Here is a 15,779-nt window from a genome sequence, read left to right on the forward strand (position 1 = left end):
TTCCTACAATCAGCTCTGTAAAGGTCTTTCAACACATGGTTTGCAGCCACGGATTAATGTTTCTGCCTCTCGTTCACTTCAATCAGAGAAATAACACTGACTAGTTCGTGTTCTCAGCCAATTGCAAAGCAGCTCTCTTCCCTGTCCCACTTACCGCTTCCTCTTATCTGTCTCTCTTTCACCCTCACTGCACTTCCTGTATCCTGTTTCTATACTCCGAGATCTAGGCTAGCCTGATGGGGAAGTCGCAAGTTCTCTAATGCGGTTTGAATCGTTTGCTGGCCACCCACGTGTTAGGATCGAACCCGTGTTCAGACTGTAGGTGGTGGAGAGCGGTGTTCCGGCGGAGGGAATCGGGCCCTGGGGCTGTTGAATTCAAAACAGGTGGGTCACCCAGTTAGGTGGGGTAGAAGGTTAGTGGGAAAATGGTCTGTTAAAACTGTGAGGTTGTGCTGAAATTCCCATTGAATTCGCAGTATCTGGGCGAAACGGCTGGCCTGATTTGTCCCTGGGTTTTAATAAATGACCATGTGGCTGGCCGCAGCGTTTCTCTTCAGGCCTGCATGAAGCGACACGTGCTGTGGAAAGAGTTTATTACTCATCTCTTCTCCCCCGCCTGCCCCCGATGTGCTGTGGTGACTTGTTTCAGGGCAGGCAGGGAGCGTGCTGCAGAGCTCGGGAGCGAACCCAGGAGCTAAATTCTGCCCTTTAATCCAGTGAATCCTCCTCGAGGGGGAGCAAAGTCCTGGGGCCAGTTCCTGCTGCTATAACCAAACCATAATAAACAGCAGGAGTTTTGTGTACGGGTGTATGTCCCTTTAAGAGGAAAAAGCACATGGGAGGAGGCGGGGGAAGGCGGTGAAGGCTGAACAAAGGACGCCCTTGCTGCAGGGGGAGCAGGGTTAGGAAGGTGGCTTCCCACTTCCACCACGTGTTCTAGGACTAGCAGCCTCCTTCGGGGTGTGGAATGAGCTGGGAGGGGGGTTGACTTGGGGTTCAGAAGCGCTGCTGGCAGTGGTGAGATTGCTCATGCGGGGGATGTGTTTGGGGGAAGGATGGGAGCTGAAGGTCCCTCCAGACCTCCTGTCTCTAATGTAATAGCTGTGGTGGTGTTGGATGTGTTCTGGTTGCCAAGTTTTGGTCTGTGTATCCTAAACCACGGTTTGTATCCCTTCATTTTAGGCTGAAAATGGAATTGATTTTCTGGGAGGAAACAATTGCTTTGGACCAGTGCCATGTTCCAGATATGGGGAGCAATGAGCTGGTATGAGATTCCCCTTCCTCTGTAAGAAGTCAATCTCTTGCCCAGGGATCTAAACTCTATATAACAGCAAAACTGTTGAAATCTAGGAGCAACTATAGTGGGTTAGAAGAGGGGGGCTGGGAATCAGGACCCCTGAGTTTTATTCCCAACTTTGGGGGAGTGTGAACCAGTGGCTAGAGCAAGGGAGTCCAGCCTAGCTGTAGAGAAGGGAGACTCCTGGATTTTAATTGTCTACGTCTCTTTAAGGGCTTCACCAAGACGGGTAATTTCCAGGGCCGCCCAGAGGATTCATGGGGCCTGGGGTCTTTAGTGGTGGGGGGGCCCCCCCTTCCGTGTTAATTCAGTGGTGGGGGGTCCTTCCGCTCTGAGACCCGCTGCCAAAGTGCCCTGAAGACCCGTGGCAGGGGCCCCTGCTGCTGAATTACCGCCAAAGACCTGGCACTTAGTCAGCGGGTCCCGCTTTGGCAGTAATTCGGCGGCGGGGAGTCCTTCTGCTCTGGGGCAGAAGGACCCCCTACCACCGAAGATCCAGAGCAGAAGAAGCTCCGGGGGCCCAGGCCCCACGGGAGTTTCCGGAGCCCCCAGAGCGAGTGAAGGACCCCGCTCCAGGGGCTCTGAAAAACTCTCATGGGGGCCCAGGGCCTGGGGCAAAGTGCCCCACTTGCCCTCCCATCCCCCCGAACGGCCTTGGTAATTTCCAACCTGGAGCGAGGACTCTATAGTATTCTTGTTAGATGGTCTGGCAGGCAGGACCATGATCTATCTCCCTTCCCCCAGTTAGTGCAGGCTGAGATGTGTCAAACCTTCAGCTCTGGCCTTTGGCTTATAGCAGATGTTTTTCAGCTCTGACTTTATCAAAGTGTCTGTTTCCAGTTGTGTTGACCGATCCAGCATTCAGCTACGATCATGGAGTGTAGTAGGAGTGACTTGTGGCTTTTGGGCCTTGCTAACCTACTAGCTTGTGAGTGTCTTGAGGCCTTCAGGTTGGTGTTGCCTTAGTGATGTGAACATCAGATTTTAAATCCTCATCGTCCAGGATTGGTTCTTCTCTTCCTCTGCAGAGAAATTAATGCTATTGGTCTGAAGCTGTTCAGGTCTCTTGCATGGGGTGTGAACAAAATTTGAGATCCTGTCTGCTCACTGTGGACGTTAAAAGGGCCATACCCATGTGGTTCTCGGGCAATATTCAGAGCCAGGGGCCCAGCTCTTCCAACATTTGGGGCTGGGTGCCCCCCCAGGTCCCACCTGTGGCCCCGCCAGAGAGTCCCGTGGTCCCTATTTGCTGCGCCCACTTGCCTTTCCGGGGCCTCAGAGCACAGCATCTCTGTCTTTGTCTCCTGCATGCTGCTTCCCTGCAGCAACTGCTGCCACAGGGTCCTAGTGCCCCCACTTCCCACTGCCAGGGCACACTGACTCTGAGCCTGCCCTTCCCTCTCAGACCCTTCCCTTTTCCGGCAGGACCCTCCACCAGTACAGCCCCTCCACCCTCAGTCACTGCTCCTGCCTCATGCTGGACAAGGAGACAGTCCCATCCCTCACCCCTAGTGAGGCTACAGTCAGGGGCAACTACAGGGGAGGAGACGCACGCAGCACCCCCCAGCACCCACCACGGGGGAGCAGAGGGAGATTCCTGGACCTGGGAGGGGCCCTAGGAGCACATGCAGTGATGGTGGTAGGGGTGAGTGTGCTGCTGAGGGGCTCCTCCCCCAGGGCTCTCTGCTGCTGGCAGGGAAAGGGCTGGCGGGAGTCCTTCTCTCTGGCCCCTGTCGTGGAGCAGCCTGCCTGCACCCCAAACTCATCCCCAACCCTGCCCCACCCCAGAGCCCATACTCCCAGTCAGAGCCCTCACCCCCCCACTGCACCCTCTACCTGAGCCCCTCCAGCACCCCAAACATCTTATCCCCAGTCCTAGCCAGAGCCCTCACGTCCCCACTCCTACTCTTGCCCTCAGCCCTTCCCACACCCCAAGCCCCCCATTGCCAGCCCCAAACAGACCCCTCACTACCTATATCTCTACTCTCACCCTAAGCCCCCCCCCACACTCCAGACCTCTCAGCTCTGCACCCCATCCCTCTGCACCCCTCCCATCCCCAAACTCCTTCCTAGAGCCTGCACCCCAATCCCCTGCCCCAGCCTAGGGCCTGCACCCCAGACCTCCTCCCTCACCCAAACTCCCTCCCAGAGCCTTGGGCAGGTTGGAAGGTGGAGTCTGGACAGGGATGGGTTCTTGGCACTGCCAAAATTTCTACAAACATGCCACCCCTCTTTGTAAGCATAGTAGGGAGCTTAGCCAATTGTTTGTCTGCTAAAACAACGGTTCTCAACCTTTTTCTCTGAAGTCTCCAGAAAATGCTATTAAAAACTCCAGGGTCCAGCAGGGGAGGGTGAGTGGGTGGGGGGGTGTCTGGGCTTCAGGGGAGCAGGAGGGGCATTTGCCCGGCAGAGCTTGGGGCTTTAGCTCTGCGGGGCTCGAGGCTCTGCGTTTTCTGTCCTAGGCCCCTTTCAAGGCTGATTCCCCACTCTGGCACTCTGAGTGCAGAAGGTGGGGAGCCCACAAGGATTCTAAAAACAAATACTTGCCACTCCAGGCTTGTACTAAAGTCCTTTGGTTTCAGTTTCTCTCTGACCTTGGACTGGTAGATGCTGCCACCACCCAAATGCAGAACCCTTTTGAGGCCCAGGAAGGCGCACTTGGGGATTCCTTCCTGTGAGGTACCCTCAAGCCCTTTAACCCTCCTCCCCGCTTCCGGGGAAGAGCTGAGAAAGAAGGGGAAAAAAATGGGGAAATCAGTTCTTGCCACCAGGTAGTTAAACAACATGTGCACAAACCTCTTCAGACACACAAAACCAATTCTACTCTTAAAGGTATTCTTTTTCTTTTTTTAATTAATATTTACGTCTGGGAATTTAGGCTTTTGCTAGATTTAAAAAAACAATTACAAGGATTAAGCATCAAGAATAGTTACAAGCAAAACAAAAGCACCTGGGGTTAGCACAGAGGAGTCCACAAGCCATAAAGAAATAAAAAAAGAGAAACCGAAATGCATCATCCTAAACATTTCCTAATCTATTTACGTACTCGGGGTTCCAAATTAATAGTTTCTAGGTATGATACTGAGGATTTTTCATACCTGACCCCAGGCTTCTTACACTATAGCTCTGCCCTGTCCCCTCTCTCCGGGAGAACAACCTCAGACAAAAAGGGAATCTTTGTTTCAATATTAAAAAGTTCTAGCCTTCTCACTGGCTCTTTTGGCCAGGTGCCCACTCACTTCTTTTTCCCTATGCATAGCAGTGAAACTTTTTTTAACTCTGTACAGCAGAGGTGGGCAAACTACAGCCTGAGCTCCTGCCCCAGGAGGCTCGCCTCCAGCCTGTTCCCCTACTGTTCCCCCTCCCCTGCAGCCTCAGCTTGCCCGAGTGCAATGCTCTGGCTATAGGGATTTGAGCTCCTGGGGAAGCGCAGCTGCAGGGCCTGACCTGACCAGGGGCTCTGTTCTGCACGGTGTCGTGGCTGGCTCCAGCCGGATGGTGCAGCTTCCTGTCCTGCTGCTCTGGGCGGTGTGGCTATAGCACCGCCAGCCACTGGTGCTCCAGGCAGCATGGTAATGGCAGGGGGCGGGGGGTTGGATAGAGGGCAGGGGAGTTTGGGGTGGGCGTTGGGGCGAGGGTGTGGATAGGGCTTGGGGTGGTCAGAGTGCAGGGAACAGGGGGCGTTGTATAGGGGCAGGGATCCCCTGGGGCAGGGGTCGGGAGGGGACAGGGAGAAGGGGTGTTTGAATGGGGCAGAGGTTCCAGGGGGGCTGTCAGGAAGGGTGGGGGTTGGTGTGGCGGGGGATCCAGGGGCTGCCAGGGAACAAAGGGAGTTGGATGAGGCAGGAGTCCCAGGGGGACGTCAGGGGACAGGGGGGTGGTAGATGGGGCAGAAGTTCCTGGGAGGGGGGGCTTAGAGGGCAAGAAGTGGGGCGGGGGGGTGTTGGATGGGGGGGCAGGCCATGCTTGGCTGTTTGGAAGGCACAGACCCCCTCCACTCCCCCACCTTACCAGCCCTCTATACAATTTTGGAAACCGGATGCAGCCCTCAGGCCAAAAAGTTTGCCCACCCTTGCTTTACAGGTAGCGCAATTAGAGAACAGCGACTAAGAGGGATTTTATAGCTGCTGGCTGGCTGGATGCCCATAAAAGGGGGAGTTCCCGCCCAACTTCTTTTATCACAGCGCCAGCCAGCCCAATGCCAGCCCTGCTTCATGGACCAGCCGCGGGCCCCCAGTTGAGAACCATTGTGCTAAAATATCCCCCTCTCCCCCTTCTCCTATTGCGCTTTGCTCTGGCTGTCTCTCTCCACCTAGAAGTGACTTCATTTTAGTCCTGCTGTCTTCCCCTCCTTGTATAGTGTTAGCTCTTCCTGCCTAGCTATGCCCAGGTAGAACTAGCCTGTGGTGTGCTGGGGAATTTGGGTTTAGATGGGTCCAGAAGCAACTCTGATCTCTAGTATAGCTGCAGCAGCAGGGCAGAGGAAGAGGGTTTGTGGATCATGGTCTCATGAATGTTTCTTTTCCTGTTTCAGATGGTGAAGAGGCTGGAGACTGAATCCCCAACCCCACAAAACGATTGGGGCTGAAGAGGACAAATGAAGTAACTGAATCTTGAAAATGGGCTGAAATGAAACATCCTGGACCTGAGCACACAGGACAGTAAGGGGTAAGAGTCTCCTACTGAGTAGGGCCTTAAAGAAAAGGGACTGAGTGGTTTTACAGCCTACATGAGCTGAGTTAAGGATAATCAGCTCCTGTGCTTTCAGGGCTTGCTCTGATCTCTGTGAGGGGTAGTGGGGAGTAGTCAGAGGTGTGTTGCTGGAGGTATTGGGTGACCAGATGTCCCGATTTTATAGGGACAGTCATGATTTTTGGGTCTTTTTCTTGTAGAGGCTCCTGTTACCTCCCCGCCCCCTGTCCTGATTTTTCACACTTGCTGTCTGGTCACCCTATGGAGGCAGGATGCTTGACTTGATGGGCCCATCCACTGTTTTATTAGTAGTTATATTACACTGTTGCCTAGAGGCCTTACTGTGCTGGAGGTTGTAGAGTCACTTAAAGAGACCATCCCTGTCCCAAAGATATTTTGTTGGCTTTGTCTGCTTAGGTTATAAAGGATGGAAGACAGGAAGTATCAGCATTACAGATGAGGAGAGCTGAAGGCTGAGATTTTTCAAAGGAGCCCAGTGGAGTTAGGCACCCAAACCAGAGATTTTAAAGGACTTATTTGAGGTCACCCAGGGAGCCTGTGGCAGAGCTGAAAACTGAGCCCAGATGTCCCAGTCCAGAGCCTTAACCACACAACTATCTTGAGGATGGGTGTTGATTGGAGACCCGGCCCACAAGACATTTCTTCTCAGACCCATGAGACCCTTCTGTGCTTTGTCACTGGTAGTGTCACAGCTGGGTCTGAGGGCGTGGGTGGAGTCTGCCATGAGTATATTCAATCCGTCTTTCACCTGATAACACATGCCCTGAGCAGACCCCACTGCATTGCGGATGGAGAAACGCATTAACTCCCTCTCCCATTTTGAGCCTGCAATGAAATCTAGTAGATGTGGTTAAGGTTTAACGCCTAGAGGAACCATTATAACTAGATAGACTGACTCCCTGCATCGTAGGGAACATAGAAAGTCACAGAGCAATCCCCACTATGACTCCCTGACTCCTTCCTATTTCTAAAACTCAACCATTATCCCCCCTATCCCTGCATGCTGCTTTTAAATAGTTCCCTGCACTAGCCCTTCTCACCTCACTGCGTCTCCAGGCAACTTCACTGTGCCATTTCCCTGGCTGGAACTGCTGTGCCCTTAGAAGCTGCTCGTATGGCCTTATTGAAAAGCCAGATCTTTATAGGCCAGACGAAACTGTTAGATTGCCTAGTCTGAGCTCCAGTTTAATACCAGCTGGAGAACTTCACCTAGCGATCCCGCTGATTGTATTTGAGTAACACATCCCTCCTAGAAAGGCATCCGTCTAATTTTTCAGCGTCCTTATTAAAATTTGGACACCAGAACTGGATGCGATAATCCAGTATCAGACTCACCAGTGCCATATACATGGGTGAAATCGCCTCCCTGCTTCTACTGGCTAGTACCTGTTTATGCATGTGGGGATTTTATCTGTCGTCTTTTTGCAGGTGGAGTTGGGAAGCTCGGGAGCCCATGTTGGAACATGAGGCAGTTGGATGAGGAAGCAGCTAAAATTCTCAACCACTTGAGGTTTCAGAGTCCTGGGTGGTGGTTTGTGTGTGGGAGGGGCAGCCACATTGCCACTTGTAGGACTTGGAGGGGTCTGCTGTGATGAACTGCATGTTCAGTCCATGTTTCACCTGATCTACCCTGATTACACACATGCCCTGAGCAGACTAATGAAACAAACATCTGTAGCTGAGGTCTGACTTGGGGGAAAGCTGATCTTCTAATGGTCTCCAATGCAACCATAAGTCCCAGACAGTGAGGAGAATAAGTAGCAGATCCATGCAAACTCTTCAGAAACTTGGTTCTGGTTTTTGTGCAAATGAAAAGAGTATAGATGCAAGGAAAAGTTTTCCATGTAGTTGATAGCTTTTTTTTTTTTCTTCCCTTCTTTCTCTCTCTCTCTCTCTCCATTGACTTGGAAATATTTCCTCCTTGTATCTCTAGGGGCAGGAACTCTAAAAACAAAATTGGATGGTTTCTCCTCCCTCCTCACCCTGGATCCCTTATAGGAATCACAGATGTAAGTACTGCTGGAAGTTCGTATCCATCCAGTTGCTTAGCATGGCCTCATATTGGTACCTGAGGCCAATGTCACCATGGGGGCAGGTACGGGACGAGAAAGAGGTACTATGGCAGACCTAGCAGTAACAAATGTCTGGCATAGCGTATACCATGCATTCCTCATTCAGTGACAAACAGTCTCTGAATTGATCTTCCAAACATTGCCAGGCCATCTTTCATTACCTGAAGCTGCAGATGCCTTCAGAAAGCCCTATCTTTCTGCACACATGGATAGGAACTCCTTTCTGCAGGATTTTAATAAGGAAACTACTTAGTAAAGGTTTGCTCGTTAGGGAAATTCATGGTATATCTCTCTAGGGAATCCTGTTGCTTTCAGAGCTGCTCATTTAAGGAAGAGTGGCCATGATGACTGTTCCTCTTACTGCCATGAGCCATGGGCAGTGGGATTTTGTGTCATCGCAGATTAAACTTGGCCTTTTCTTCACTCAGAATGCTCCTGGATGGGTTTGGCCATCCATTGGCACGTCTGAATTTTGCGGGGTCAGACACTCAAAGAGGCAGAGAGGGACTGGACTTTTGGGAAAGAAATGGGGTTGAAAAACCAGCTGTTCTGTACATATTTCTCTGTAAACTTTGGGCAGTGGGCTATGGTAACCAGATAGTAATTTTACAATGTGAGCTGAAAGATTGCCTGAGCTGAAGCGGTAGGAGCTATGCTGGCCTCAGCTGGAGGGGTTAGTGCAGTTAAGCTATCTAGTTTTCCAAGAGGCAACTGTGTGCTGCATTCTGCATCTTTAATACTGAGATTCCTTATCTTTACAGGGATGATTTTGAGATGAGCCTTCAAGGAAAATGTATCTTTCTCTCCATCAATGTCAACTGTAAGAGAGAATTTGGGCCCTGAAAATAAAAGTTTTGGCCTCTCTCTGACCTGTATTACAAGGACTCTTCAAAGTTATGTCTAGGAAAGTCTGTACTAAAAACAGGATTAAACTAGAATGGATGTGTAAAAGTTGGGTATTTTTTGTAAAAACGTTCAGTGGTAGAACTGAGGAAGAAATGGAGCTTTTTCAACTGTAATCCACTGGTCTGAATTCAGCCCAGGTCAGTAGTGGTTGTGGTTGGGATTTTCACAGGAGACTTAAGGGCTTTAGATGGCATGCCGCTTTAGGCGCTTTTTGAAAATCCCAGATATTTTTAAAGCTCTTAGTCACTGTAATATCTGTGGACTTGTACAAAATTGAGGCTACGGATAGTTAATCAACATTGGTCTATTTATATTGCTGGGTCCAAAATTACTTTCCACTCTTCTGTGAATTTACTTTCCTGTGTCCACTGTCTGTCTTGTATTACCAACACCATTTAGATTAGGCTGAGATTTTCAAATGTGCACAGGATTTGGACTCTCAGTTCCCATTAAAAAAATTAATGGGAATTTAACAGGCATATGCCATAGACTTGAAAATCCTTAACCTAAATGTATTTAAACTACGTCTCCCTCAGTCGCCTGACACCAGCGCAGACCCTTATTTCATGCTCCTAATGTTGTCATCCTCTCTAATCCTTTTTTCTCTCCACCCCAAATATGTAGATCCTTTCCCACTAAGTGGGCAGCCATCACTGCACATCACCTACATATTACAGCTCTTGTGTTGAACAGCAGGGAGGCAGTGAGAGAGATGGAGCTGAGCACTAGGGCTGTGTGAACTGACTTCAGCAATGTGTGGTTTTGAGTTTAGACATCCTGGGTTACATGGAAGTCAGGACAAAATCTCAATGTCATGAGCAGAGATGCCAAGCTGGACCCTCAAAACCAGGGCCATCCCAGAAAACATGGGCCATTTGGTCATCAAGAGTTTTAACGGGTTTGTAGGGATTCAGCTGAACATAAAAAAAACAAGCATTTCCCCAAAACCATGTTTTTAAAGCAGGATGAATCTAAAAATGTTGTAATTATCCTATTTGTCAATCATTTGGAACTCCTCCTTATGCAGAACTTGCAGTTTTATTCTTTTCATGTGATTTGCCTTTTTACTGTGTGTGACAGTCTCACTCAATTTGATAGCATTTCTGTGTATTTGTCTGTACATGTGTAATGTGATCACTTTTCAACACTATGCTCTCCTTTCCAGTTTTTTCAGGGAATATTTGAGGTGCTGAGGGCCAAGAATCTATTGATTTTGGAGAAAATTGGAAAACTGAAGGGGAAAGTGGAGAGGGAGAGAGAGCTGGATGGATACACAGAGCCCCTGCTAGCTGTGTAGCACAACTGCAGATTCAAGCAACTCAGCAATTAACTATAGACTCAAGAACTGGTTAATGGCAGCCATTAACCCCTTTTCCCCCATAACAATGCCCCTATCTAATGTGTGTGTCCTGCTGTCATAAACAGATAGCTAAAGGTTAATGTCTCTTTCACCTGTAAAGGGTTAACAAACAGTGACCTGCAACACCTGACCAGAGGACCAATCAGGAAACAAAATACTTTCAAATCTGGGTGGAGGGAAGCCTTTTTGTTTTTTTGGGTTTGTGCGTTGTTCTCTCTGGGTCCTGGACGGGACTAGAGGTGCAACCAGGTTTTTGCCAATCTCCCTGCTACAGTTTCTTATCTATTCAGAATTGTGAGTAAGAAAAAAGGCGGTTATAGTCTTTTAATTTGTTTTTCTTTTTTGCATATGTGTACTTGCTGGAAGTAGCTTAAATTGTGTTTCTGCTGGAGAAAGTTTCTTTCTATTGTTTATAAGTTGAAAGACCCTGTAACTTTTTACCATCTCAATTGCAGAGATAAACCTTTTATTTTTTCTTTCTTTTTTTTTATTAAAGGTTTTGCTTTAAGACCTGCCTGATTTTTTTTTTCTCCTAGTTAAGGCTCAAAGGAACTGAGTCTGTGTCCACCAGGGAATTGGTGGGGAGAAGGGAAAGAGAGCAGGGAGGGAAAGGTAAATTCCCTCTTTGTGTTAGATTCACAGAACTTGAAACTGTATTGCCTCTGGGCAGGACCGGCGCTAGGGGTTTGAGCGCCCTAGGCGCATGGCAATTTTGCTGTCCCGCCGCTCCGCTGGAGCTGCCGCAGTGGTGCCTGCGGAGGGTCCGGTGAAGCTGCCGCAGTGGTGCCTGCGGGCGGTCCACCGGAGCCACGCGAGGAGCCGACGGTCCGCAGCCACGACTGCGGCAGCTCCACCGGAGCCGCGGACCAACGGACCCTCCGCAGGCATCACTGCGGCAGCTCCACTGGAGCCGCCTGCCGCCCCCTCCGGCAAAACGGCGCCCACCAATTATTCTGATGCCCTAGGCGATTGCCTAGGCTGCCTAAATGGTAGCGCTGGCCCTGCCTCTGGGAGAAGAGGGAAGACAAACCTGCTTTCGGCATTTATCTGTGTATCTCTCCGGGGAAGAAGGGAGGGGGAAGTGGTGATTCAAGGATTTGAATCACGGTGGTCTCCTAGTGTACCCAGGGAGGAAGAAAGGAGGGGGGTAGTGAAATGGCTTATTCCCCTTTGTTGTGAGACTCAAGGAATCTGGGTCTTGGGGTCCACAGGGAAGGTTTTGGGGGGACCAGAGGGTATCAGGCCCTGATTGGTGGCAGCGCTACAGAATCTAAGCTGGTAATTAAGCTTAGAGGACTTTATGCTAGTACCCATATCCTGGATGCTAAGGTCCAGATTTGGGAATTATACTATGACACCTACCAACAGAATTTAACATTTGGCACCCTGAATAGCTTCTAGACAAATAATGGGGTGGGGAAAATGGGGCATGCACACAGCCCCAGCATGGCAGGGGTGGAGGGGGGAGAAGAGCGGGGACTGCACAGAATCTAGTGAGGAAAATTGGTTTGGGGGAAGGAGGCATGCAGCTCCTGCCATAGAGGAAACTCGGGTGCAGAAAGACCCCTCGAATTGGGGATGGTGGGGAAAATGGGGTATGCACACAGCCCCAGCATGGCAGGGGTGGAGGGGGGAGAAGAGCGGGGACTGCACAGAATCTAGTGAGGAAAATTGGTTTGGGGGAAGGAGGCATGCAGCTCCTGCCATAGAGGAAACTCAGGTGCAGAAAGACCCCTCGAATTGGGGATGATGGGGAAGAATGGGGAATTGGGGCACACACAGTTCCTATCATTGAAGGAGGAGACTGGGGGACCCAGATATAGATGAATGGGGATATACAGAGCCCCTGCCACAAGGTAATTTAGGGGACCTTGGCATGGCGTAGGTTGGAATGGAGGGTGCACACACAGCTGCTGGCATGGGGGAGTTGCAGCAAGCCCCTGAATTGGAGGCTGGCATATAGGGTGCTCATTGAGAAATGCAAAGAGTCCCTGATGTGTACCATAAGCTCAGCCTACAGAAGCAATGAAATATGCAAACCACCAAGCTAAATTCAAATGAACAACATAATCCAACACAATTGAACCCTCCAAACTAGATGGTAAGGTTTGCACTTATCAGGTTGGGTGGCTGAATCCACATGGAGTTATTTTATGACATGGTTATTTTGGGGGGATGGAAGAGGGGAGGTGAAATTAGGACAAATGGAGATGTCTGTTAGCATCCTGGCCCCTTCCAGCAGCAGCTCCATCAGTGTTGGAGGCAGGCTAGAGAGAATAAAGAAATGGTTGCTCACTTATCACCCATGTCATGCAGAAAAGCACCATTTTGACATGGCTGTTAGCGGGATCCAATAGGTGCTATTTTGATGTGGGTTGAGAGGGCGGTGTGCGAGTGCCATTTTGATTTTTGAAGTTTTTATGGGGGACCATGGATGCAATTTTGAGGTTGGGTTTGGCAGGGGTGCACTGTGTGAGTGCTATTTTGATATTCATTTGGGCTCAGTGCCATTTTGATGTGTGTTAGGGCAGGGATTGGCAACCTTTGGCACACAGCCCGCCAGCTTACTGCAGCCCCCATTGGCCCGGAGTGGTGAACTGCGGCCAGTGGGAGCCATGATCAGTCAAACCTGCAGGCGTGGCAGGTAGACACACCAGCCCGGCCCGCCAGGGTGCTTACCCTGGCAGACTGCATGCCAAATATTGCCGATCCCTGGGTTAGGGAGGGGACATGTGTGTGATGTTTTCACTGGGATCCCGTTTTGATGTGGGCCAGGAGTGAGCATGTGGTGCCCTGTTGATGGGGAGTGGGTGCCCTCTACACTGGGAACCCATTTGTGCCATTTTCATGTGAATCACGAGTGGGTGGGTGCCCTGTGGAGGGGGAGCAGGCATGGGGCCTGGGTGCCAGCCCAGCAGCACTCTACACAGGGGGCTGCCCGTCTGCTTGTCAGCAGGGAAGGCTGTGTGCTGCTGACGCTCAGTTCTCCATATCATGCCCTTTCCCTCCCATCTGTCACCCTCTCCCCACAGTGGCCCTGCAGAAGCCAGGGAGGAACTTTCGGACCAAACCACTTCTGTAGAAGGGAATTATTTTTGTTTAAACAGCAAACTGAGACACTTTTTGGGATATCAGCCTCTCCTTAAAATATTTGCGCACCCACTCCTCTCCCTCCCCCTTCCAAACAATGGTACGTCCCACTCCTCCACACACACACACACACACACACACACACACACACACACACACACACACACACACACACCACGAAGGGTGCGCAGCATGAGATGTTTTGGGTGGCTGAAGAAAGGAACTGCCATGAGTGTGAGGGAGTTGGGGTGGGTCTGGGATGCTCCTGGGTGACGGGGAAGCATGCTGAAGCAGCGGCACACACGCGGAGACTTTACCCACGAGAGGCAGCTGCTCGTTTTCCTGCCCTTTCCTGCCTCTAAACGCTTTTAACCACTGCGTGGTTTAAAAAAGCTGGTTCATTGAGAGACTAACCCCATAGTATTTGGGGTGATACTAACTACTCCCCATACCCTGTGTCAGTCTTGCCCCTCAAATTCACCTCATGCGGTGCCAGGGTACAGCCGCTGTTTTGTGAGGGGCCATTTGTGACTCAGTGGCACTGTCAAACCCAATGGGACAACTCCCTTGTCTGTCCTATACACACTCCTATTTTCACCAGGGGTTTTAGCCACAAACATCCATTGCGTCAAATCAAAGCTGTCTGAGGCACTGGTTGTGGTGCATGGTGTGCTTATGCTATGCCAAATTTGATGATGTTGGCTCATGCCAAGCCAGTGTGGGTGGATGCCCTAAAGAGGCCACTTTATGAACCAAAAGAGAGACTGGTGTCAGCCAGACTCACATTAACAGACACAAAGTCTCAAAATTGCCATGGGATGAAACCCTGTTGGATTTACAAAAATCCATCATATGAACTCATGCCCATACTCTATTAACAAACACCAAACGCTCATCAGCAGGAAAACATTGCATAGCTGCATTGTCAAAAGGGGCGTCACCCAAAGCAAAGAATCCTGGGTTGATGTGTGAACAGACACCTCTGGTAGTCACTAAATCCGGATTGGTGGGACAATAGAAATCTGTGTTGGCCCATGTCATAGCCTATAATGGCATATGCAAATAAGCCATCTACTGGCACCTGTGAAACTGCCATTGGTGCACCCCACACCTGCACTGAAGGCCTTGCAGAAAAGTACAAATACACTTTGGAAGTAGTTGTCTTAATACAGAGGTGGGCAAACTACGGCCCACGGGCACCATCCAGTACTCACAGGACCATCCTGCCCGGCTCTTGAGCTCCTGGCCAGGGAGGTTTGACCCCAGCCCCTCCCCTGCTGTCTCCACTCTCCTAAAGCCACCCAGTTGCACATGCAGCATGGCTTGTGCCTGCCCACCTTCCAGGCTTTCCAATAAGCCTGTCCTGCCACTCTTAGCAGCATAGTAAAGGGGTGGGGGGAGTGGAGAGAGGGTTGGGTAAGAGGCAGGTTGTTCCGGGGGATAGTCAGGGGACAGGGAGTGGTTGGATGGGGCGGAGGTTCGGGGAGGGGATGGTCAGGAGATGCGGGGGCGTTGGATAGGGGGTGGGATCCAGGAGGGGGCGGTTAGGGGACAAGGAGCAAGGGGGTTGGATAGGGAGTGGGGTCTTGGGGGGGCAGTTAGGGGCAGGGGAGTCCCAGGAGGCGGTGGTCAGGGAACAAGGAGCAGGGGGGTTAGATGGATGGAGGGTTGTGAGGGGGACAGTCGGGGCAGGAAGTGGGAGGGGGCAGATGGAGGAGGGGCCAGGCTGCTTGGGGAGGCACAGCCTTCCCTGCCTGGCCCTCCATACCATTTTGCACCCCCAATGTGGCCCTCAGGCCAAAAGGTTTGCCCACTGCTGCCTTAATAGCCATATACTTCCCCATCAAAATGTGCACACACAATCAACTAGCCCAAGATCACAAAATGAATCTACAGAGAGACAGGGTGGGCGAAGAGGTATCTTTTACTGGACCAAGCAGAGATGGCTGTGAGGTGGACCTTAAGGGATCCAAAGGCTAGATGCTGGTCCTTTAGGAACATCAGGTAGTCCAAGATGCACTGGATTGGAGCCTGAAGCAGGGGCACCTGCCGCTGAGCACACCAGCTGGACAACCTTGTCCACTTGGCTTTGTAGGTGAGCCTAGTTGACGGCTTGCGACTTTTGAGAAGCACCTGCCTTAGCGAGTCTGAACAGGCGCGTTCAGCATCCAGACCGTGGTTCTGAGAGATGAGGTCGGTGTTGAAAGGGAGATGTCATGCAGCGGAGCCTGGACTGACAGGTCCAGCAGGGTCGGGTACCAACACTGATGAGGCCAGGCAGGGGCTACTAGAATGACATCTGCCTTGTCCTGGCAGACCTTCATTAGCACCTTGTGCATCA

At 50.9% G+C, this 15,779-nt stretch overlaps 1 long non-coding RNA gene and 2 other non-coding genes across 6 annotated transcripts; all 3 read left to right on the forward strand.

Moving 5' to 3' along the window:
• The first annotated feature begins 201 nt into the window (after nt 1-201).
• LOC115638303 lies at nt 202-10,472 on the forward strand. Of its 4 annotated transcripts, XR_003997414.1 has the most exons (6): nt 202-384; nt 1,183-1,264; nt 5,832-7,520; nt 7,944-8,019; nt 8,844-9,125; nt 10,154-10,472. It is a non-coding gene; the product is annotated as an uncharacterized LOC115638303 (long non-coding RNA). The 4 variants fall into 4 exon arrangements; XR_003997411.1 differs by having other exon boundaries at nt 5,832-8,019; XR_003997412.1 differs by having other exon boundaries at nt 5,832-8,019; nt 8,844-9,027.
• LOC115638436 lies at nt 7,591-7,668 on the forward strand. Its single transcript, XR_003997439.1, has one exon. It is a non-coding gene; the product is annotated as a small nucleolar RNA SNORD126 (small nucleolar RNA).
• On the forward strand, nt 8,425-8,572 carry LOC115638430. Its single transcript, XR_003997433.1, has one exon. It is a non-coding gene; the product is annotated as a small nucleolar RNA SNORA79 (small nucleolar RNA).
• Nucleotides 10,473-15,779: the final 5,307 nt, after the last annotated feature.

Source organism: Gopherus evgoodei, chromosome 21, assembly GCF_007399415.2.
Source record: "Gopherus evgoodei ecotype Sinaloan lineage chromosome 21, rGopEvg1_v1.p, whole genome shotgun sequence".
Classification (NCBI taxonomy): domain Eukaryota; kingdom Metazoa; phylum Chordata; order Testudines; family Testudinidae; genus Gopherus; species Gopherus evgoodei.